Source organism: Argiope bruennichi, chromosome 8 (genome assembly GCF_947563725.1).
Source record: "Argiope bruennichi chromosome 8, qqArgBrue1.1, whole genome shotgun sequence".
Classification (NCBI taxonomy): domain Eukaryota; kingdom Metazoa; phylum Arthropoda; class Arachnida; order Araneae; family Araneidae; genus Argiope; species Argiope bruennichi.
This window is the reverse complement of record NC_079158.1, coordinates 13,179,317-13,204,480: the sequence shown is the minus strand read 5'-3', so window position 1 is coordinate 13,204,480 and position 25,164 is coordinate 13,179,317. Positions and strand designations below refer to the sequence as shown.

Sequence of the window (25,164 nt, the reverse complement as noted above, 5' to 3'; positions counted from 1 at the left end):
TGATTTTCAGGTAATTGCATGCCAAGGATGTCAGGGATTCATTAAGAGTATTGCAGGGATTAATCGCCAAAAAACTCGCCAGGGATGATGGATTCAGTGAAAATGCTAAATTCACGCCATGTTAATATTTTATAATTATTTCATGCCAATACCAGGCAAGGCGTTTTCTGCCTTAGCGAAGGTCTATTATTTTTTGCGGAGTTTGGGGTTAACACTTTCATTAGAAATTAGAATTTCAATATGCGGAAAAGTGTTTAGACCACTCCCACTATTTGACGATAATAAAAAAAAAATATCGATAAAAATATCGATTTTTTGTAAAATATCGATATCGCAACGCGTTAAAGATCGCAATGGCATAATGTACATGCTATTATAAACTAAGATTTTTTTTTGTATTGCGAGTAAAATAATAATTGCCTACTTGAAATAACTTAAATTATATATGTTTGTATTCATGTTAAATAAGTATTCATTCATTTATTAAAAATCCGACCAAAAAAAATACTCCATTTTTAAAATAATTTTTAAAAGTTTCATTTCAAACTAATACATTATTTATGGCTAGAAAGTTCTAGCAGAATGAAAAGTTAGGAAAATGAGCTCTTATTTTTAATAATGTCTTTTCTTCTGTTGCATTTTCCAAAAATTCATTAAGTCTGAAAAAAATTTTCGCATTAAACCCCAGCTGAAAATGGGAATAGATGCAAATTTTTTTATTAAAAATTTTCGTGGATTAGAAATAACTGACAGCAAGAATAACGGAATTTCTTAAGAAACAGAACTATTTAAGAAATTGCCAAATATGGCAACTAGGACTAGAAAACTACAACATTTTTATAGTATTAATAAGAAAAATGACATAATTAAATTAAATTAGGAAATAAAAGAATTTTATTTACTTAGAGCAATTTTCTTAAGAGTCCGGCTCATGAGATGAATGGAAATTGAGTTTAAGCTTCTAACTTTTTTATGAAGAATTGAAATTTTTTGCATCACGTAGAAAATAATTCATTTGTTGAATGGGTCAATGTTACCATTCGTAAAATCTCAAACTAGAAATGTATTTCAATGGTTGATTTTGAAATTTTTGATCCTACACTAAAATATGAATTTTGCTATAAAATATTAATATCGATTGGATGATATATTTAAAAAAATAATTATTAATCGTTTTCATTTAGTCTCTTAGTGCACGAATATTTAAATATTGAGGATTTTTCAAACGTTTTTGTAAGCGATTGGCGATTTTTATAAAACAAAAGTATTCGCAGATGTAAGGTTCAGAATTTTTCGCTGATAATAACTACAGAGAAATTATCTAATATTTGTGCTGCATTTTAAACTCTACTGATACTTATTGTATTTATGAGCCGTTTCTTTATCTTTTTCGAGTTAAGACAGGTTAACGACTGATTAACGCTTAAGTACTTTAAAATGAATTAGTTGATTTAAATCTTAGATTGTCTTCGACCTTCTGAAATGTAGGACAACCAAACAAGAGAAAAAAAAATGAAGCAAAAGAGCAGTTTTTTCAACAGGAACGCAATGCAGAATTTTTATTTTTTATTTATGCAGCATTCTTCATTTTACTGTCGAATGCTTACCTTGTAGTTATCAATCTGGCTTTTATTTTAAATCCGGGAAAAAATTATTTCATTGCCATCTTTTATGACGGATATGTAAGTAAATATTTATGATTTTACTATAACTGCTCATTTTAATATATAATGCTTGTTTATTGTGTTTTTAAACAGAATCTCAGAATAAAATATACATAATTATTTCGTCAGAAAAAAGGACTTTTAGATTTTAAAAGGTCAGTTGATATTGATAAAATGAAGATAAATACTGATTATGACAAATATTCTGTACAGCTGAAAGACTTCATTCTTCAACCATAAAAAAAAAAAAAAAAATCTGGCGTGCCTCCTATCGATTTTCTCGCATGCTTGCATATCGAAATTTTTCTTCTTTTTCATTTTTTTTTTTTTTTTTTTTTTTTTTTTTGTATGGTTCAACCAAATACTCTCGAATAAGATTCTCTGTAAGATCTGGAATTATCTTTTCAGGTGTCAATTTGCCACTTACGTTTTTTTTAGCCGACAACTTCAGAAGATATTCAATAAAGGCTTTGCGCCATTTTAGAATTCTCAGTGATATCTATTCAACGAAATTGGCTAATCACTGTGTTATTTTCGAGGATGTATCATAATATCATTTTCATCATTTTTCAGAGAGAGTGATGGCTGCCTATACATAATTAAATGCCTTAAATAATCTTTCTATTCTCTAATTAGTGAGGGAATTAAAAATGAACAAGCCATTTCCTTCCAGTGGAAATTCCAAAGCTCTGTCTAACAATAATGTTTATAAATTCGGTACTTTTTTTGTTTCATTTTATCATCTAATGAAGAAATACGAGTATCTGTATAGACTGGTGCTATCACAGAATTTATTCAAAATGTAACAAAGATCTATACATTTGAATATAAAGCATATACGTCCAGTTTCATCCCTTTCTTTCTTTCCCTTTTTAATATATGCTCGCCAAAAACATACAAATGAAATTTTATAAATGTTTTTGACACACACGCAGGAAGATCTGAAAGTTGCTATGGTTTTGCCTGTTTCGAAAACGAAAACAGAAAAAAAAAATTTAATTTTTTCACAAGGAATTAATTGAGTACTTAACAGGGGATTTTTTTTTTTGTTGTTGTCGTTGTCTGCATTTTATTAGCCTTTTATTTGTTTTTAAAAGAATTTTCTTAGTACATCTTTGTAGTATCCATATGCTGAATGTAATAAATCACTATTAATTTTTAATTAATTTCATCATTATTACTGCAGTTAGTTTTTTCTGTTCAATTAGTTATTTCGGTTTTCTATTCCATTTCAAAATTTGTTTTTATATAAGTGTTGTTACCATCGATTTATAAGAACCAGCATCTTCAGTAAGTCAAGTAACATGAATCAATCAACTTTCAGCTTTAAAATGGTATATTTTTTAATTGCTACAAAGTTCAACGATCCAACATTTCAGTGAAGTCGTAAGTTAGACTTATAACGCTCAATGAACGCGATCATTGCCAAGGTTAATTACTAATTCCAACAACGGCTAACGAAAAGAAAACCCGAGTGCTGAAGGGAAAAAAAGAAAACTTAATGCGTCAGTCTATTTAATTAGGTGACAAATATTTTGAAACGAAGGAGGAAGATCAAATGGATTTGCAAAAATTCTAGACGTAGTTTCAAATTTCGTCATCGTTTTGAGAGCTGCAGCATATGCACATTATTTCGCCGTCGTGACCTAAGGGTAATTTAAATATTAGGTCAGAATAGACAATATTTTGACTAGCTGGGTTATATCTCTTCTCGCGGTAAGTACTATTAAGAACACCTTGAACAACAGCGTATGTAATAAAAGGTTTTTTTAACTAGTCTCTTTTTGGAAGTTAAAGTCGGTAATTGTAAAAAAATTGCGATTTTTTTTTTTCAGAACATGCTATTCCTAACAAGGTATAATTTTTTCGTTGCATTTTTCTTTTCAAATAAACGCATTAAAATAGAATAAAATAAAAAAATCAGTTAATTAAATAAATTATTAAATGATTTTAAATATTGGCCTACAGAGTTTCACCAACTTATTTCCACTAGAAGAGCTTTTCAAAATTTCTGTAAATTTATTGTTGACATCTGTAATCCTTCATAACTGTTAAATTTTCTTCTTTTTCTTTTTGTTATGTGTTATATACTTACTTCTGTAAGCCCCGTGTGATACTTTGTGGTGCACGGGGGTTTTATAAATGTTCAATAAAAAAAAAATATATATATTTTCCTTATTTTTCTCGTAATATATATATATATATTAATATATATTTCTAGAAATTTAATATAATATATAATTTAATATATAAATTTAATATATATTTTAATCTATAAATTACAATTTATATGTTAAATAAAAAAAATTATAAATTATTTTAAAATAATAACTAAAATATATGTTACAAAATATAAATTATTTTTTTTAAAAAAGAAAAAAATCGTGCATTAAGAATTTTGCTAAGAATGGTCTATAAATAAAATTTTATGCAATATTTTTTATTTTAAATTTTTTATTTATGATTTTATATTTCTTTAATCTTTCTTCGACTTTTTTTATTTAATTGCAATCTTTAAGAAAACTCAGCGTGAGGTTTACAATAAAATAAAAAGTGGAGTTTTGTTTTGCTAATGAAGATTAACTAGCAAACTAAAAAGATGCAAACAAATAGAATTAAAATATAAATAGAGGTGAAGAATGTTAAATATAAATGGAGGTGATTAAACTGTATGAAAAATTTTGGATGAACTAAAAATTTTTTTCAATGTAAATTAATAAATAGATAGTGTAAAATTGTTTGTTCTTTCATACATTTTTACCATCATTCTCAATATTTAATATAAAAATTCATTTATTTGTTCATTGCTGGAATATCCCCCAAAAAATCCAAATTATATGATTGCCTTTTTATCGAGCCGATGATTCATGACTCAAAATTAGATATCTAATAGGGAACGGCGTTTATGTCCATCATAAATCATCTTTCATTGCTATGTACTAGTGTACCCATTATCGATTATCCAAGTGGTTTTTTTTTCTTTACAATTTTTCCCACCACAGCTCGTTGGGAGAATGAAATATAAAGAAATTGTCGTAGTTGTCGAAAAATTCCCGTTGCCTGAATGTAAGGCTCTGTCGAATTAGCTTCAAAAGAAAAGGGAATATCAATAAATTCAACTTAACGAATGATGAATGATCGAAACTTGTAAACTGATGCCCACTTCGGGCTTTCTCGCAAAAAAAAAAAAAAAAAAAAAAAAAAAAAAACTTTATTTTGAATTAAACAGTACTTCTCTGTTTCAGTGTCCCTTAATATGTAATTACTGAAATAAATAAAAGTAACCTGCATGCAGCTATGAAATTCGCTTTTGTAGTTTGCTGTAGATGATATCATCCAATATTAAAATTTTTACTTATGAAACTCTAGCTGTTAATCAGGTAGAGCTTTTCTAATAATTTCTTTATCATTTGTACTCAACAGACAATGACAGTGATAAGAGTTGAAGAAATGACAAAGGATGAGTGATGAAAATATGCGTAGCAGGCATTGAAACATTTTCAATGCCTCTCGTCTCGAGTGCGGACATTTTGAAACGACGAAAAGTTTATTCTTACATTTTTACTATCTCGTATACAGTCTGTAAAAACATTTACTATCAGCAAATGTACTAACTTTTAGGGAACTTTGATGCAAATATATAGTTTTGACCCGAGCATCAGAAAACACTTTTGAATATCAAGATGTGAATATCTTACTTGCTTCAAATATCAGTTCAGTTTAGATATCGAGCGAGTCGCGTTCATCGGGTAAATCCGAATCTGTCTCTAGAAAAGAGACTCACTTGAAATTTTTTTGTCTGAAAAACAAATTTTTTGTGGTCGCACTTTCAACTTAAGAATTTGGATGCAACCTGGAAATGAGGCAAGATTACGTTGCTGTAAGCATTAACTGACATTCAATAAATACCTCATTCAGAAGAATTATTCCAAAAACTCAAATATAAACACAAAATGTGCAAAAGAGTGAGAGTGAAATGATGGTATTTATAATTTGCGAAATGTTCAATGCAAAAAAAATGTCGCATCGAATTTCATTTAATTGAGATGTATTTGTAAAATTTTAATAATTGGGAAAATTTTGTTGATTGTTCTTTGTTTTAAAAATATCTTAATAAATTGTAAGCATTTCAGATGCCTTCTATATTAACAATTAAATCCTAATAGCAGATCTTTCCCGGAATAACAACAATTAATGACTAGTTGATTAACAATACTTAAAAGAAAAGATGTGACTGTAGCAATAGCATTTCGACTAATAGTTTTCTTATTTAGCTCATTTTCTTTATGGAATGGAGGTTCTAAAATTTTCTCCCAGATTAAATATTGGTCTATGATTTTTCAAATAGTAATATATATATATATATATATATATATATATTGAATTTTCTCTATAACTTTTACATATTAATATTTCAAAATTTGAAACATAATGCAGAGCGATGGATGACTCGAGCTTTCATTGTGATTTTGAATCCCTAACTTATTCAATCCAACTTATCAAATAAGAAAATTCTAACTATTCACTCTGAATGTGTCCTAAGGTAACTCAATGCTTCAGACGAGTTTAAAGGTAACTTAATGTTATAAAGTATTAAAAAAATTCTTTTCTTATTATAACATACACATAATATTATAACATATAACAATATTATATTATAACATATAACAATATTATATTATAACAACATATTATATTATAGCATATAACAAAAAAGAAAAAACGTGCAACTGGAAAAGTGATAAAGTTTCAAAGGTTACAATTTTTATCTGTGATATTTTTGTATTTTGCTTTTCAGTTGTCAGGACTACGCAGTTTTATCAGAAAAGATTGATTTTTTTTTTTTCATTATTACTATTTTCTAAAGCTTGTTGAAGCGCTTTCTTTTTATAGCCTGAAATCAATCCCCCAATTCATTCAGATAAGTGATAAGTTTGAATTAGATAATCTGTTTCAAGTGGTATTAATTGTTATAGATTCTTTTCTTTTGAATATATGAGTTTAATATGTCTGAATATATCTTTGTGTTTAATATGCCTGAAATGATTGATGTTTTTCTTGTGGGAAATGGCTTTTCTTCTCAGTATTAGTACTTACATTACTAGTGATGCATGAAACGCTGGCACCCTATAGAATAATTAGACACTCTATAAAACTCCAGGCGTTTTAGGCAAAGTTTGTAAAATGTGAATTATTATAAATTGTCCTTGGCATTGTACATATCATTTGGACAGAATGGCTATGCTATTTAGACAAAATGTGAAACAAAAAGGCTATAATAACACTATTATTTAAAAAGAAACAAAATAAGAAAGGTCTCCCTTTTATAAATTGAATTTATAAAAGGCTTTCATACGAACAAAATGAAGCAGTATGTTGCAAAACACTGAGAATATTCTCCCTTCCTCCTCGCATCATTATAGAGTCATGGAGTCAATCGGTACCATTACCCCCACCCCTTGAAAAAAATGATGGACCTTGGATAAGACAGAGAACGCCTTGCATGGTATTGGTGAATAGTTGCGAAATATTAACTTTTGACGTTCATTTAGCGTTTTTTACAGAATCTGGCGAGATTTCTGGCAATGGATCCCTGGGATATGGTTAATAGTATCCGAAAATCGAATTTTTATTTTAGACGGATTTTTTTCCATCCGATTGAAACCCACATTTGACACGGAACTTCAATTGTAATAAAATCACGTATCAAATTTGATATATTTAAGTCTTTGCATTTTTGAGCTATCGCGTTTACATGCTTGTGAAAGTACAGACCGACAGACGTTCAACGCCTCCTTGTGTTAGGTTCAAAATTTGAGAGGTGACTATAATATGTTAAATCTTTTTTTTATCGAATTTTATTCATCTAGTTCTCTTCGTTGTATGGGTATCATTTTAAATGATATTCGAACAGACGAACATACTTCGTTTTAATAGACTTTGCTCAAACTTAGATAAAATTCTGCAAATCTGGTATGCAGACCGTATACCAAATTTCATCTGTCTAGCAGAAAATGAATTCGATTTACATATATTGTTACATACATACAGAGAGGCCGATGGAATGACATTTTTCTGTATTATAAGTGTTTTTTTCGGACTCGTGGAGATTACTAACGTGAAAATTCATCAAAATCTCGAGTTCGATTTTTTTTTTTTTTTTGCAATACTTAACAATACTTTCTATATGAGAAAGTAAAAAATATTTTTATGGTAAATATGGAACTCTATCAAAATCTCGAAGTTGAATTTTTGTTATTCATAATATTCTTATTTTTCGTATTTTGTACAAAAGAATTTGAAAGAAATACAATCGTTCATAAGATCGTAATCGTATTATTTTCATAAATAAACTTTCCTGAGTTCGGTTTCTCATATGTACTTTCAATGATGATTATTTCAGTTCTTTCAAAGACAACATTTGTTATCCGAGCAATATTTTGCCACAGATTTTTATAGCTTTTTGATTAGAATTTTCTGTTTATTTATTATAAATTAATTTCTTATCACGCTTATTTCCAATAAATAACAATAGCTCAAATTTCATGTTTGAATTTTAAGCATAAATTTTTTTGTCTATCTTTTCTTTTTTTATGATCTCATAATATTACCAGTTTACAAAAAATTATTTTACGGAAATTCAGAGAGCAAAAAACAATGATCAATGTTGCATCTAATTAGCAAAATCTATTCCAGAAACTGTAAATAGATATATAGAATTCAATTTTTTCTTTTAATTTCGCTTTCCATTTCGATTTCTGTTTTCCGCTATTCATGTCAGTATTTAAATACATTTCGCTCTCCATGACTCCCTTTTGCTGCCAAAATAAAGGGAGCCATCCAGTTAGCTTGATGAATTGGACTGACGGCAAAGTTTCGGTTTGGAAAACGGAAGATTCCGATCTCGAGACCCGATTTCACCCAAAAATCACTGTGTAAGCCAATCTGGTACAAACTAAATTTTCCAGGGTCAAATGTCCTCTCACTGGTGTGATGCAGAAGTTTCGTGGCTTGGAGTGCCATCCTCTTCATTTGAGAGCGGTTCAAATTAATGAGAATCGACCCAAATAGTCCCAATACTCCTTCAAAAGAAGAAATAAATAAACTAAGCTTCTGAATGAAAAGATGACAGCAGTATGCAATTCTAACGTCATTTTACTCCTATGTTCGTTCCTTGCAGTATTCATTATTCGAGTACATGTTCGGATATAAAAAAAAATTAGTGAAATTGTACTTTGTTTACTTTTTTTCCACAATCCGAACTGTTCAGCAACAGTTTCTCAAATACATTTCATTAGTTCTTTTTTTTCATAACGTTCATATGAAAATTAAAAGAAGAATTATATATTTAGCATGTGATTATAAAGATGATAATAAGATGCTCTTCGTATGAATAAATACAGCAGTTCTGCATCTGCTTGCTTTGACAGCCATCGAAGAAGAAGCTTCTGCTATGTTAAATTCCTCTCTTGTGATTTAATAAACCAGTCATTTAAGATAGCAGTTATTAGAATTTTACAGCTTTTCAATTGCAAGAACACGAACATCTATCTAGATAGAACTTAGCTGAACAAATAAGGAATATTTGCAATTATCTTTGTTCTATGTAATCCATGGTCTCCATGTTTCCAGAAAAGACTGTTATTCAAAACCAGCTATCACGATTAACGCATTTTGACACTTCCACATACTATTTGCTAAAATGACTAGACAACGTCACTGATCTTTGGCTTGCAATCATCTAAGTACTTGTAAAATGTTCGTTCGTTAACAGCACTCTGAAAGACGCCTCTGTAATCCCAGTTTCATTTAGATCTTATATATTTGGTAAGTTCAAGTATATTCATATCAATGTTTTTTGTTAATATGTTAGATTGCCGTTACATGTCATTCTTATTTATCATATTAAAGATAGTTTGATCCATTTACTTTTTTAAGAAAAATATATGCTTCTTAAAATTTAATTGGTAACTTTAAAAAATAGAAAGAGCAACAAGTCTTTTTTTTATGTATATAAATTACACTGTATTTCGTAGATATGGGAATTTCTTTGAAATTTTATTTTTTAAAATAAAGAGAATTTGAATATTTTTAAATGTTGTTCCTGCCTTAAATGATTTATCTTTTAATTTCATTGAAAACTTCAATATTAAATTCAATTTAAGCTTTAAATTTAGTATCATGAATTAATTTCTTTGTTTCGTTTTTAATCTGATACGAGTAGATAATTAAATGGTATAATTCGAACAATCCGGTTGATAGGAAGTTTCCTTTCACTTGTAATTATTTGTGTAGTCCTGATAATTGTAAAATCTTTCTTCAAAATCTGCGTTCATGCCATATCTTTTTCTAATCAATTGCATCAAATAGTTTTAACAAGCGTTAACAATCTTTATTCTAAACCATAAAATCTGTAATTTATCATTTCTAAAGTATGTTTTAAAAAAAGATACTTTTGTTCTTACATTTTGATACTTAACGCAAGGAAATTTCTGAACTTCTTGTTTCGAATCCAAACCAAAATCCCACAATCGATACATTCGCTATGACAATATATTTTAAAATGTTCTTGAAATGCAATTGTGATAACTCTAATATAATTTGATGATGATGTCGTGTCCGCGTTACCACGGAAAGAGGGTGCAGTAGCTTCTGAGGTAAAGACCCCTGAGCACCCGAGGGCAGAAGTCTGACTTCTAGCTCATATGAAGATGGCACACATACATTCGCTTGCACAACCCCTTTTTACAGGGGGGCACATTCACACACCTCACAGATAGAACACAGATGACGAACAACCATTCCCGAACAGCGATTCGAACCCGGGAAGCCAGATCAAATGCGCTACCCCTATGCCAGGACGCCGGCTCTAATATAATTTAAGCCTCCAAATTAATATTTTTTAAAAGCAGGTTTTTGAACCTTCATCTGCGCGAAAGATTTTTTTTTCATATTTTAAACTTATATATAAATAAAATATATTATATTTTAAATTATATAAATTTATAAACTTATTATATAAATATAATAAAAATAGGATAGAAAATGTGAAGCAAAAAAAATGGTATTAGTTTCAGTTAATATAGTTTTTTGATAAATGGGATGAAATATTTAAAATTTAAATAATTCATTTAAATATCACTGCTTGTTTATAATGAAAATGTTTACACTTGTTGAAGATGAAATTAGAGAGAGGTTTCATGGCTTATGGTTTCAGAGGTTTAGAAAATAAGCAAAAAGTTACTATGTTTAATAAAAGTATATAAAAAGCATTCAAGAAGAAAAAGAACTTCAAGAACTAAAAAGAATCTCAATTCAATTCATTTTAATAAATTTAAAAAAAATCAAATATCGAAATATTTTGAATTTTTTTTTAATTCTGAATTTTTTTTCTTTGCATGAATATCTTCATTCTGATATGTCCAATGTGAAAGTCACCCAAATTAAGTCATTGCATCACTTAAGCTTATTACACAAAAATACATTTTTTTATATTTTATTTATTATACATGAAAATTACAAAGTTTTGATATGATATTTTAAATTTTGTATTATATTCCTTACATTTTATCACATAAAAATGCAACGAATTATTTTTGTGCAAGCCATTTTTAATGGATTTTTTAAAATTATTTCAATAATCAAATCTTCCATTTTTTACTTTTCTAATCAGTTATTGTTAAATACGCTATTCATCCCATCCCATCCCACTCCACCCCCACCCCACCCCCACACATGCACACACACCACTAGAAACTTAAATTGCACGCTCAGATTCAAAAGGATCTTGGATTGTTTGGAACATGTAGTAGTTTAGATGTTCGCTCTTTCATTTCTTCTGAAATGAAAGAAGAAACTGCTGATAAGATGAGCTTTTTTTTTATGCCGGGACATTGACCCTGGAGGGAAGTTGACAAGTTCCGTTTCAGAGCAGCTGTCGACACCAAGACAATGCGTAAGAAAAATATGTTTCCATGAGATATTACTAATTATGAATGAATCCTTTTTATTCAAGATTTTTAAAAATGTTTTTGAAAGCTGCGGTACATTTATGTATTAGTTTAATATAGCTATAAAAGTTCGGACTTTTACAATGAGTAAGAACGAAAAAAGTAAGAAAAAAGGTAAAGAAGTACTTTTTTATTCGTCGGATAAGGCAAAACAATAAGTTTTCCCTTTTTTTTTTTTTTTTTTTTGTAATGCTGACATTATTGGTAAGTTGCAATAAATTCAACCAGCGGGTCTTCTCAATATTTTCTGGTATATTCTCTAATAAAGGTGTTTTCTAAAGAACGCCTTGTATAATATAAACGTATAATAGTTAGGAAATATTCTTTTGCTCGAATTTAGTATTTTTACTGAATGTATCGTGTCATACTTGGCGAATTATTTGGCCACTAAACCTGGCATGAAGTTAATAGTATCCAGAAACCAAATTTTTGTTTCAGACGTGTTTTTCTCAACAGATTGAAACAAAAATTTGGCACAAAATTACGATTGTAGTCTCAGAACCACATACCAAATTTGATATATTTAAATCATTGCGTTTGCATGTTTATGTAGCTACAGACCGGCAGATTTTAAATCCTTTATTGGATTTGGCTCAAAATTTGATAGTTGTCTGCATTACAGATGATAAATATGTGCACTGAATCTAGCAGCTCTATCTAGCTAGTTCTCATTTATCCAGCTTTCCTTGTTTTATAGTTGTCATAAGTACTTATATTCGAGCAATCGGACTGACAGACTTCCTCTGAAAAGATTTTATTCAAAATTTGACAGATTTGGTATAAAAACTCCGTGTACTAAATTTCATCAGCCATACTCAAAGAGTTTTTATATTTTTCACAGACATATAGATAGACGGACAGACATAATATCAATATTTTATTGTTTGAATTTTACTAACAATGCTTTGTCTATATTTCGTATATATGAGAAAACAAAAATCACTAAAGTCATGGATATGACGCGTGATCAGGAATTTTCTTCCACTCAACCTTGGTGTTAGTATCTGGTCTAAATTTCAACGTTAATTGGGAAGATAAGCTCTTCTCATTCTTCCTGTTCCGACAAGAGAGAAGAAACCTGCGTCATTCATTATTTTTCATTACCTCTGCAAATGACAAAACGTGTTTATGACTTTCAAGGAAAAAAACTAGATTATTTTCTTCTACATAATCAGAATGTTTTATTCAAAAAGAAAAATCGAAAGCAATTTTTGTATGATAATTCTGAAAACCACTTTAACAACCACACATGATTCTTTGTCATATTTCTGGATATTTTCAATATGCCCTTTGAAAAAAATTATGATTTGCATTACGTTCTGTAAATTTCTAAAGTAATCATGAAAAGAAACATGACAACATAGATAATTTAATTAGATGAAAAAAGGGGCACATAAAATGAACAGACAAGGAATATAATTGTTATGAAGTAAAATTTAAGTATTAGCATCACAGTAATTCACCATTTATGAGTGAAATCAGTTGAATGGCCTCAGGAAGGAAGTGATAAAGAGTAGGGGAAAAATCTGAGTAAAAACTAATTATTAAACATGGAAGAGACGTTCTATCAATTCTTCGTTAGCTAAAATAGAAATGTGTTGCTCTGCGATCGCCAAACTATAAATGTTTCAATGTAGCGAATCACAAGATTTTAAATGCAATGATGCAAATAGAAAAAAAATGACAAAATTCACAAATGGAGCTTCTTTTTCCGTCTCTGTTTAAAATGGTAGTCATTTGGCGATCTTTTAAGGGTTGGCGAACGTTACGCTAATTTCATGACGAAACTTCTTAAGCTTGAATCTGATCGAATCTGTGATAACGATTCAGAAAGGATAACGCGTCACTCGAAGCGTTCCATCCTGTATACTTTCTCGCATTATTTATGGAATATAAGTATAAATTATATAAGTTATTTATACTTTGTATAAGTTACGCATTACTAATATCATTTAGTCTCTTCGTGTGGTGAAGAACAATGGAGTATGCATTGTAGAATTTTTCTATGGCCGATTGGCGATAATTTCATGCGGATCTATTAATTTGATGACAAACAACGTACCACACTTTATTCAAATGACTGTGTGATTTCGCATTTAGATACACGTGAAAAAAAAATCGACCCTTGACGCCTTCTAAAACTATACGATTTGACAAAAGTCATATAGTGTGAGAGGAAAATATCGCCTGATAAAATTCAGCCATTTATCTGCTTGTATGGCTAGTTTACGCATTCGCATGTAAGGCAGAGATATACGAATAGACGTCAACTATTTAGCAGATTACGTTCAAAGTTTTGAACAGATTTCTCCGGATTTATTTTGATTATAAAACTAAATGCTAAATTTCAATTATTTAACTTATCGCGTTTTTTCGCTCTCATGCATACTTAGTGATAAGTTTTCCGTTAACGAAATTTTGCATGAAGGCGCATACCAAGTCTTATTTTTTTTCTCTTGCTAATTTGCAATTTCTCTTCTAAAAGGTATTGATTCATTAAAATCCCAATGGTTAAAATAATTTCTAATTGAATAATTCAAAAGCGAGAAAGTAAAAATATAAAAAATTTGTAAGAAACAGAATATATATATATATATATTTGTGATAGATGGACATATTTTATCAGCATCCTATTTTTTTAGAAAATTTTTTTCACCATCATACATAAGTATATTGAAATGGATATTAAAGGAATAATATTACAATAAATTCTTTTGTGATGAAAACACTTCAAAGTTAAATCGTGAATTTATTTAACAAAGTAACAGTTATATATTTATAGAAAGAAAAGCAGCAAAAGGCTAAAAAAACAACTCAAGTTCTTAATTGAAAAGTTGCAAATTACAAGCAGGTACTGTATCTATAAATAAAACGTTTCTTGCAAGTATCGTAACTACTGTTTCAATATTATTTACCGGTACTATACCTATGGATAAAATGTTATTCTTAGGTACTTTAATGCACCTAAATTAAAATGTTCTTTATAAATTTCATCAAATAATTTTATAAGAATTTCAAAATGTTCTTTAGAAAAAGTTTAGAATGTTCTTCAGAAAAGAACTCAAATAGAAACTTGAGATTATTAAGAAAGATTACTGCTAGCTTGCAAGGATTTTTCTGTTCTTCACCAGAGCATGAACCATGGATATGGCATGCTTTGAGATTTTAATTTTCTGAAAAACTTATTCGAGTTCTAATCTAATTTCACTTATATCTCCTATCCAAGAAATGCCAATTTTGAGAATTAAATACTGTTAAAAATTTTAATAAACGAGAGACTTAAAAGAAAAAAAATTAAATAATCCGGGGCCGTTTAGCATTATGACTGAGAGGCGTGGGCAACGAAAGCCTACTTTCTACCCTGCAAGTTATAGGTGCCATTCCAAGCAGTAGCTACGATGCATTTTCTTTCTTCGCAGGTGCATGACAGTTCTTCTTAAAAATTTGAATTTTGTTTTAAAAGTGATATAAGTAATAGTCATTGTTTATTTAAATCTTGAATTATTTTTTATAGCCGTTAATTTTAAAGTTCCTTTTTTTTTCCATCGAGAAATTAGATCTGACTCACTTGGTTGTGGTTGCATATCCACGATGCTCCTGCACTATAGCTAAAATCTCTATACATAAAACGCTAACGTGCGTGGCACAGAAACCGCGCTTATTACTTACTAGCAGCCTTTGGCGACCAGCCGGTTCACCAATCTTAATGTTCGTTAAAATTTTAATAATTAAATATTTTATGCAATTCGTACTTTATTAGCTTCATCAAAATATTTTAAAACTTCAAATTTTGATAGTCATATAATTCACTCATAATATTATAAACGCCTTCAGTCGTAACGTAATATGTATATCCCTAATTTTCTGTTAGCTCCCGTAGAATTTATACTTTAAATTAAAGCGGAAAGGATTAATCTGCAATTAATATAATAATATTTTTTACTGAAACAAAGTATTTTTTTGTAATATGATTGCTGAAAACAGTCACTGAGCGTTTAAACTTTATGGGCACTAAAGAATATCTTTCTTAATTTTTGTAATATTTCAAGAATTTGTTAACAAAATTTTTTCAGATTCATCATGACCAGATCGATTCATTAACAATGTTTAATTTTAAATGCATCAAACACTAAAAAAATAAAATGAATCGTTTAAAATAATCTGTTGAAAACAGGTTAAAAAAACTACTTAAAAAACGATATACTTAAAATTATAAGCATATAAAATATGTATATGTAACTAACATAAATACAATTTAATTACAAAAGCATGCAACTAACCTAAAAATAATTTAAATCAAAACCGCATCCTTTGATAATGGTTGTCATGTCAACAATCAGAACACAATGCGCATGCGTGAATTTTCAACGCCAGTTACGGTAACGCAAATGCGTGAATATTTCTACGCCAGTTGGGGTATCGCTATGCAGATTAGAAATTTTTAATTTCCTGTATTCTGTTTTATTTTAATTCAAAAGTACTTCAGAATGAATCTGAAAGGTCGATTCATTAACAATGTTTAATTTTAAATGCATCAAATATTAAGAAAATAAACAGAATCGTTTGAAATAATCAGCCGGAAAATGTTAAGCCTAGCCTCATTACTTTTGAGGGAAAAAACTGAAACCTTACCCATTTAGCGGTGGGGAAAATGAAAATATTTTTTGGTGGGACAGTTAGTTTTTAATTAATAATTAAAATTCTAATTAAAAATTCAAAAAAAAGGGACCCCATGTGCTCATTCCTGACCTCCAAATTTGGTGGCTGTAGGTCAAACGGTCTGGCCTGTAGAGCGCCAACATACACACATAGACGCACGCCCATTGAGCTTTATATAAGTATAGATTGTTGAATAGCAATAGTCAAAAGTAAACAAATCATCATACGAATTTCAGAGTGCTTCAGTGAACGTTTTTACAGCTATACTGAATTCAACGCTTCGTTTTAGCTAATTAATGGAGCTGCAAAATAATATTAAAATTTTCTGGGGATGATTTACCATGCTACCAAAAAGTACATTCAGTCAGAGGGAATAAGATACAAAAGAAATAAAAAAAAAAAGCCTTCAAGCAGAAAGTTAATCGAGCGCAAAAATAGACGATCCTCTCCAAATGGGTAACGGTTACGACTTGCTTATGAAAATCAATGTTCATGTCCTCCAAAACAATTATTTTTCAAAATAGTCTTTGTGTTATTTTAAAAAAAATTACTCTTTTAACCCTTTCTAGGGCCATGGGAAGTATGCTTCCCACCAACTTCATCAATCTTTGTATGAACTTATGTTAGATTGGCATAAGTTCTGACAAATTTTTCAATAAGACAGAAATTTAGATGTTTCAGTTCCTTATCTTACACAAAATGGTACCTCTTGATTTTTTTACTTAATTATCAATTAACAAATTAATTAATCAAATTTATTTGAAAAATTAAATGAATCACTTTTCTTAAACGAAACTCAAACTCAAAATATTTCAATATAGCACAGCTAGAAAAAAAATGGCCTTTTAAAGGGTTAATGATACCAGTCATTACCATTTCTATAAAGTTTTTCTTGTAATTTTAATATATTTTTAATTTAATTTGATTAACTACATGTAAAAGTGTCTTCAACAAGTACTATGATGGCATTCAAACTCATCCACCAAGCAACATTAAATCCCTTGTTTTTACCATTCATTAATTCAGTAGTGTAATTTTCTCTTCCGCCTTTAATTTTTATTATATAATACTTTTTAATTTGCAGTAAACTAATCCAATAGAATTCATGTATCGTATAACAACCTGAAAGTTCCCCCCCCCAAAAAAAATACGCTCTCTATATTATTTAAATCTGGAAAGTTAATAATTTGGGCAAACAAACAGGTCGCCAAAGGTGGTTAGTATCAAGAATAGCTAACAAGAATTTCCTTTATATATAATCACTCTCGTGGAAAGATTTTGAGTTGTAATTGGCTGCAATAAAATAGTAAAAATTCAGCTGATAAAATGGACCTATTAAAAGCATTGCATCTCTGAAGCATGTATAGGAGAGCAAAGAGAAGAAACCTCTTATGTAGAAATTTCAGAATCGGCTATCGTGCACACCTTCAAAGCAGGATATTTGTACGGATAATCCAGGACTAGGTTCCATGTGCACCTTGTAGATACGGTAGATTTCTCTGCAATCGATCTACAAATACGTCAACCTCGAATCGGGAAAATGGGATGGGATTCTGGAGAAATAGCCTTGCATTAAAGCAATAGTGGAATTATCCTATGCGATTATCGTAATTGCGTTAATTTTCCTCATATTCTAATAGATAAATGTCCCGTTACTCAGATTGTATTTGTTTGGGAATTTACTTTTTACTTTCTCAGATACGAGTAAAAGAGGAAGTATTGTAATCGCCGAGGAATTCGGAATCGAGATTTTTACGAATCTTTACGTTTCAGACATCCCTGTACCCCGTAAACACGTTTCTGGCTTTATGTCTGTCTAAGTATCTGTCTGTAAAAAAAATAACTCGTAAACGTTTCAAGCTAGATGACTGGATTTGGTATATGGAATTACGATAAAATTTGTAGATTTCTATCAAACTTTGAACGAAATCTACAAATGTCTGTCTCTGTGGTTGTTACGATAAAATGTGTAGATTTCTATCAAATGTCTGTCTCTGAAGTTGTTCGAATATAGGGTTTATACAAAAACCGACTTTTTGAAAAACCGGTTTTCGAATTCGATATTTCCAAAAAAAACCCGGTTTTATTCGGTTTTCGAATTTTTGTCAAAAAAAAATTGAACAGGGAAAAATAAAATATTTTTCCCTATTCTATTTTTTTTTTTATTTTAATTCATATAAAATAACAAAAAACAAAATCAATATCAAAGTCAAAATATATAAAAAATAAATAAATAAAGATTACATATACATATTACTTACACAAAATAACGAAAACTCAAACAAAAATTTCAAATAATATTTATATTATTTTCACTAATTTAAATTTCTCCTAAGAAAATAGGATTTTAAAAAACATAAAATATCCACTGAACGGTGGCTAAGTCTCGTTCTTATTTTGGACATAATATTGCCTGAAATAGAAAATACTCGTTTACTAGTTACTGAGTTTGGCATCAAATTACAAATCTAAGTTTTTTGTTCTTTTATTCGTGTGTTCAAATAATGAAAATTCAGCTTTCAGTGTCTTTGGATTTGTAAGTTTTTCTTCAGAGTCTTCAAGAAACTAAACAATTATAGCATTTCAGGCAATTATTTTATGAACTGCTTTCAAATGATTATGTAGATAGCTCGCAGATGATCCTTTGCAGCTCAACATTTTATTACAATGATTTCAGATAGCCTTGTCTATCCCGAACTTTTTGAAACCATTCCGAACTTTTTGAAACCATTCCGAACTTCCGACTTACTCATTTTTATCTAAAAATGAAATTAAAGTTATTGAATAAATATTTTTGACGTTTATTTTACAATTTTATTATTTTAACTATTAATATTAATGCAATTTAAAATAATCTAATCTTCAAATTTTCAAGGAATTTTGAAAAAAAAAAAAACACTTCTTATACTCTAACATTTCTCTTCGCTAATTTTTGATAGAAGAAATTTATATAATAAAATTTAAATTTTAAAATGTAAAATAAAGAATATAAACATAAAAATTAAACATACTAAATACTTACGTTATTTTTACCAAATATAACAACTTTATATTTTTGTTTCCTGTTTTCACTTTCACAATATTAAGCAAACCTGTCGTGACTCGAGACGGATCGGATTCTGAGACCACATTTCGACAATTCCATTTCATTAAGGGGTGAGACGTTGTACGATGAGCAGATTTGACCTTGGATTTCTCGCATTAGATACTTTTTTAGCTCTATTTTTTTTTTCACGTGTATGTGGATGCTATGTCATTTCTGACAGCATTTTATTTTAAATTGAATATTTCGTATTGATATGGCTAGTTCAAGTGATGTAAAAAAGCTTTCAGGAGTGGTACGAAGAAAATTTTATATGATATCATTAAATACTGTGATTAAGAAGCAGAAAACGGGAATTATTTATTCCTTTCACACGTTCTTCGAAACGAGCCAGTCAAATTGCTGACGTTTCTATTAACACCGACTTCATACCGATAGACAAAACATCCGACGAGAAGCAAGAGATGAACTTTATCAAACTTTTGTTTCACCTAGAAAAAAATGTGAAAAGGGATGTTCATCAAAAACATAAATTGAAGAATTCGAGGTGCAACTGTGTAGTGCACAAGCACTGACCAACGCAACTTGCAACGTTGAAAAAACGTTGTTTGCTGCCCGTTGTATAGAATGAATAGCAAATCAAATAAGTTCAAAATTGATTTTTCCATAATAATATGAATTTTTAAAACCGGTTTTCTTAATTTAAAAACCGGTTTTCGAATGTGACAAATTTACTTTAAAAAACCGGTTTTTTAAAACCGTCAAACCCTATTCGAATACAAATGAACTCAGCAACTACAAAGGGAAAAGAGCCAATTAGATAAAATTTGATACACACGTTAACGTCTAAACTATAGATATTTATCAATTTTTTGAACCAAATACGTCAAAAGATTGACCTCGGTCGATGTGGACTTTCTCATGCACGTAAAAGAAATAACTCATAAATGCAATACCTTAAATCAATGAAATTCGGTATGATATCTTGCGACTAGAGTTGCACTTTTGTGTCAATCAGCTAGCAAAAAGGCTCTAAATTACATATTTTCACGGTAGATTCAATAGGAAAATCATATCAAACATATAAATTTCGTAACTAGTGTACGAATCCCATGCAAGGTATCCATTCGCTTTTCCAAAGTCCAAAATTTTATGTGAAAGAAGGGAGATAAAACCATTATTGGAGAGTATGCGACAAAGTATGGGGTAGACCACTTCTGCTGGTTTAAAAAAAAAGGGAAAATAACATTATTAATGAAGTTAAAAAATTTCTACTATTTAAAAGAAACATTTCCACTAATCGAAATACTTTTGAATGGTCGAAACTATAAAACTAGTAGAATGATACATAATTCTAAAACATTTTTATTTCTTATAATTGAGCTGAAGATATGTGTAATATTACAATATTCATCAAAAGTGTTTAAAAATATTCTGATGGTGGCATTATTGAACGAAACCAGTAATGAGTAGTTTGTAGTACGTAAGAAAATAATTGAAATTAAATCATTATAATAATAAAAATGCTATTTCGCATCTGCACATTTTTGATTTGATTCTTATCGGTCAAGTTATTCGTTTTCCTTGAATTCGGTTGATAATTCTAAAAATATAGTACAAAACTTATTCGTACTTTGTTCTGAAATTCTTTGAATACTCTGCGAATCCATAAAAAACTGTTATCTGATAAGAACATGATGTAATATTTGAGACAAATATACGACCAGAACTTCCTAGTTTGAAATGGTCTTCGTACATAGGGAATAAGTGATATTTTTAGAAATATATCAATGCCATTATAAAAACTTATAATATATGCAACATCGTTACAACAAAAATAATATCATAATAAACTTAATTTTTGAAACCTTTCCGAATCTCCATTATGAAATATTTTAAGCTAAGTTGTTAAATTATATGTTTTATTTTAAGTTCTTTACACAATAATTTTAAATAATAATTATTATTTCTTCAATTTTTTAATTATGTTTTATATTAAACATATTTCCAGATGATTTACATTTATTATTTAAAATGTTGGCGTTAATTTACATCATTTAAATATCAAATTTGGATATTTACAGATAAATAAACTTCATTTTTCAATAGATCTTAATAAAGAGAATTTAATTATAAACCAAAAATTAAATTCTGAATGCATTTAATTTATTAAAATTATGTCATGCATTAAAAATTAAGTAATAAAAAAACTAAAGAAAAACTACTAGAAAAAGTAATATTAAAATTAGACAAACTGAAATCTCTGAGTACACTGTAAAATAAGATAAATTACAAAAGGTGTTAAGCAAAATTTTGCTATGAAAAAATGTTAAATTCTGAAAAAAGCATTATTAAGAATCTTTTCACTTTTATCGAAACTGGTTTATTTTTATGGATAAGAATTAAATTTTCTCTACTATTTGGCAGGAATGTAGACAAATAGATGCTATGAAAAGTAGCTTTTTAAATAGTTTAAAAAGTGAAAATAGATAGCTGTTTAAAAAAAAAAAAAATTAATTCTGTTAACCGCGTTGTAGACACTCCGGTATATTTTTTTCCCCTTGAGTGCGTCCCACACTTATATACATTACTTCCACCACTTTTTCACTTATTAACTTACGCTCCTCTTCTCTTTCATATAATTCGCAATCCCAGACTTTAACGTGATCTGGTGGTGAGGTCTTGGCTTCGGAAACTAAGGGTTTCAGGTTCGGGACGTGATTCCATTGAAGAATCGTCGTATAAGTGGGTCTGGTGTTCGTTAAATCCGTGGGGGGGGGGGTAAACGTCTTCCTGCTGGTGTGCTGCGGAAGTTTGGAGAGGGGGTGTGCCAGCTCAGGTGTTGCCTCGTCATCCGATCGTGGTTCAAAAGTACGAGGTCCATCCCAAAATAGCACTAGTGTTGCTTTAAAAAACAGGGCGTTAATATAACTAAAAGTAAACTAAACTGAGATTTCAAATTATCCCTATGTCTTATTATTTCCTGTTTGTTCAGTTTTTGCCTAATAAAGGAATTTATTATACTGAAACGAGCATTTTTTGTTGTTGTTACCTTTCGCTTGAAACGCATCTTAAAATAACAACATACGCACATCAAAAATTGTCTAGAATTGCTCAAAATGAAAATCAAAATAATATAAATCTTTCCAGAATAAAAATGAAATTGCTTGTATGAATATAAGCGCAGAAGCTTGAAATTAATTCCTAATATGATTCCTTAGAATCTATACCTATGTCTCATTTCTTTGTTAATTATTCCCTTTATTTGCAAATCATGCCATATCCGTGCCGAAAGTTCGAAGTTAATTACCATTAGAAATAGAAGAATTTTCACATATTTATTGATAGAAATCAAAACATAAGTGTTTTTTACTAAACTTTGTCTTTAGGAAAATGCGCTGGGATGCATAGTAATTTCTGTTCTGATTTTTAAGGGAAGGTCAATTTGTAAAGGTCAAGTCTTAAGAATTATTAGTCAAATTTTGGTTTATTTAAAAAGAATGCATTTATTCTTAGTGTGAGAGTGGTGAAACTAAGTCAGTTTTTTAGTCTCATAATTTTCGATATTTGCTCGTTTTGAAAAAAAAAAAAAAAAAAAAATATTTTTAACTATTCATCAGGGAAAACTAGATTTAAGTTTCGTAGCATTCCTAACTTAACATTTTAAGAATTTCAGTTTCAGAAATTCAGTTAGTTTAGTTATATTAACGTCCCGTTTTAAAACAACACTAGGGTTATTTTTGGAACGGACCTCATAATTTTGAACCGCGGTCAGAGGTCGAGGACGACACCTGAGATAGCACTCCCCTCTCCAAGCTTCCACACCACACCAGTGGGAGAACGTTTGGTTACGACGGATTTACACGACGATTCTTCTGTGGAATCGAGTCTCGAACCTGAAAACCTCTGGTTCCAAAGCCGAGACCTTTATCACTAGGCCACCGCAGCCCTATAAAACAGGCAAAAAAAAAAAAAAAAAGCAGTGTATTCATTGCGAAAGCAGTAAAATGATTAACTATGTTCTTTTTATAACATCCAAAGAACCGTTGATTTCATCTATAATTTCGCGACTAAAATGTAATAATATTTCAATTATAATGACCAAATGTCCAATACTAATCTAAAAAGTTCGTATTTTTGACATTTTGTTGCAAATTAAGAATAAGTTTCATATTTGTCCTTAATTTGAAGTAAATGTTCACAGTTTATCTCAATAAATAAGTAGTTTATCGTGCAAATTTAAAAATAAATACCACAAATTTAAAAATTTTGAAAGGAATTAAGTAAATTTGTCTTTTAAAAATAATTTTCTATAATGTATAGTCATTTCGTGATACATGTTGCACGTCAAATACCAGTTTACTTTTGGAATTACGCACCCAGCAATAAGAAAAAGACAACAGAGCAATGTGAAACTTGAAATCAGATGACGCAGACAATTTTGTTTCTTACGTGTGAGTGACTTTACATGAATAAACTCCCTGCTGCTTTGCAATTTTTTTGTTTTTTAAGAATTTAGCCTCCCTATTTTAGTGCATGATATCACGATTTTCTATAGGTTCTTATTTTCATTAATGTGAATGATAAGTGGCCAAACATACAAAATCGGCAAGGGAAAGCAGGATTTATTTCCTTCGTATCTAAGAACGAAAAAAAAAACACCTTTTTTAAATGGAAGTTTGCAGGAAAGTTAGCTTAATTTGAATGCAGAATTAATTAGCTGCTACAATTTAAATACTAACTTAAACAACCTGTGTAAAATGAGAAATATTCAGAAAATAAAATTTGCTATAGCTTTTACTTCAATAATTTATGCTATTTCACCGCTTCTGATTTTTTTTTTTTTCATAATTTATTCCAACACTCGTCACTCTCCTAGCCATTATCCTAGATCGGGCGTTTCAGTTCTAAAGTGTACCAGATTAAAACGTCGAACACCTGACCACTATATCCACTGTCAACTCTAAACTCTCGGTGGTCAAAACTTTCTCGCAAATAAAGGTGTTATCCATCACTCTTAGTGTTATCTCTTGAAAAAAATGTGGACTTTAGTAAGGCAGAAAGCGCCCCTACATGGCTTAAGTGTACAATAGTTACGAAACATTCATCTTTGACGTGAATTTAGCATTTTTACTAAATCTGTCGTGTGATCCATATTTTGATTGACACGTTGACTGCTGCATTGCACCTTGTGCATTACAGATCAAATATAATTCCATCACACCATCCATCTTATTAGATGATCCCTTTTTTACTATAGTTAAGAGATAGCTAGGAAAGAGTCATCTAATTAGATAGATGGCCCAAATATTAGGTGTGAATCGTGGCAGTGTGTTAATCCCTGCAAGCGGTTAATAATATCCAAAAATCGATTTTAAATGCACTTTTCTCAAATTATCTGAAATTAAAATTTGTTTTAAAACTACAATTATAATCACAAAAGCGAGTACCAAATTTGATATATTTAATTCATTGCATTTTTGAGTCATCACGTTTAGAGGCTTCAGAATGTACAGACCGACAGACGGTCAACTCTTAACTGGATTTGGTTTAAAACTTGAAAGATGTCTACATTATACATATTAAATGTGTGTACTCGATTTTATTTATCGAGTTCTCATCGTTTTGTACTTATATTCTAACAGCCACATCTTATGTTCTCTGAATAAATTTTGCACGCAATTTTAAAGAAATTTACAAATTTTATCTGAAGTTCATAAACGAAATTGCATCCCTCTAGCTCAAAGCGTTTTTAAATTGTCTTTGTCACGGATAGACATTTTTTTTA

The 25,164-nt window shown here is 29.5% G+C and overlaps 1 protein-coding gene across 2 annotated transcripts in view; it reads left to right on the top strand.

Annotated features, from left to right (window-relative positions):
* Nucleotides 1-25,164, top strand: part of LOC129981319 (membrane progestin receptor gamma-like) — a 79,329-nt gene that overhangs the window by 19,739 nt on the left and 34,426 nt on the right. Inside the window, exon 1 of one of the 2 annotated variants that reach the window (XM_056092110.1) lies at nucleotides 3,291-3,380. The exons of the other annotated variant lie outside the window; for it this stretch is intronic. The gene's annotated coding sequence lies outside the window, so the exon portion shown is untranslated. Of the gene's footprint in view, nucleotides 1-3,290; nucleotides 3,381-25,164 lie in introns of those variants that run through there. 2 annotated transcript variants of the gene reach the window in all.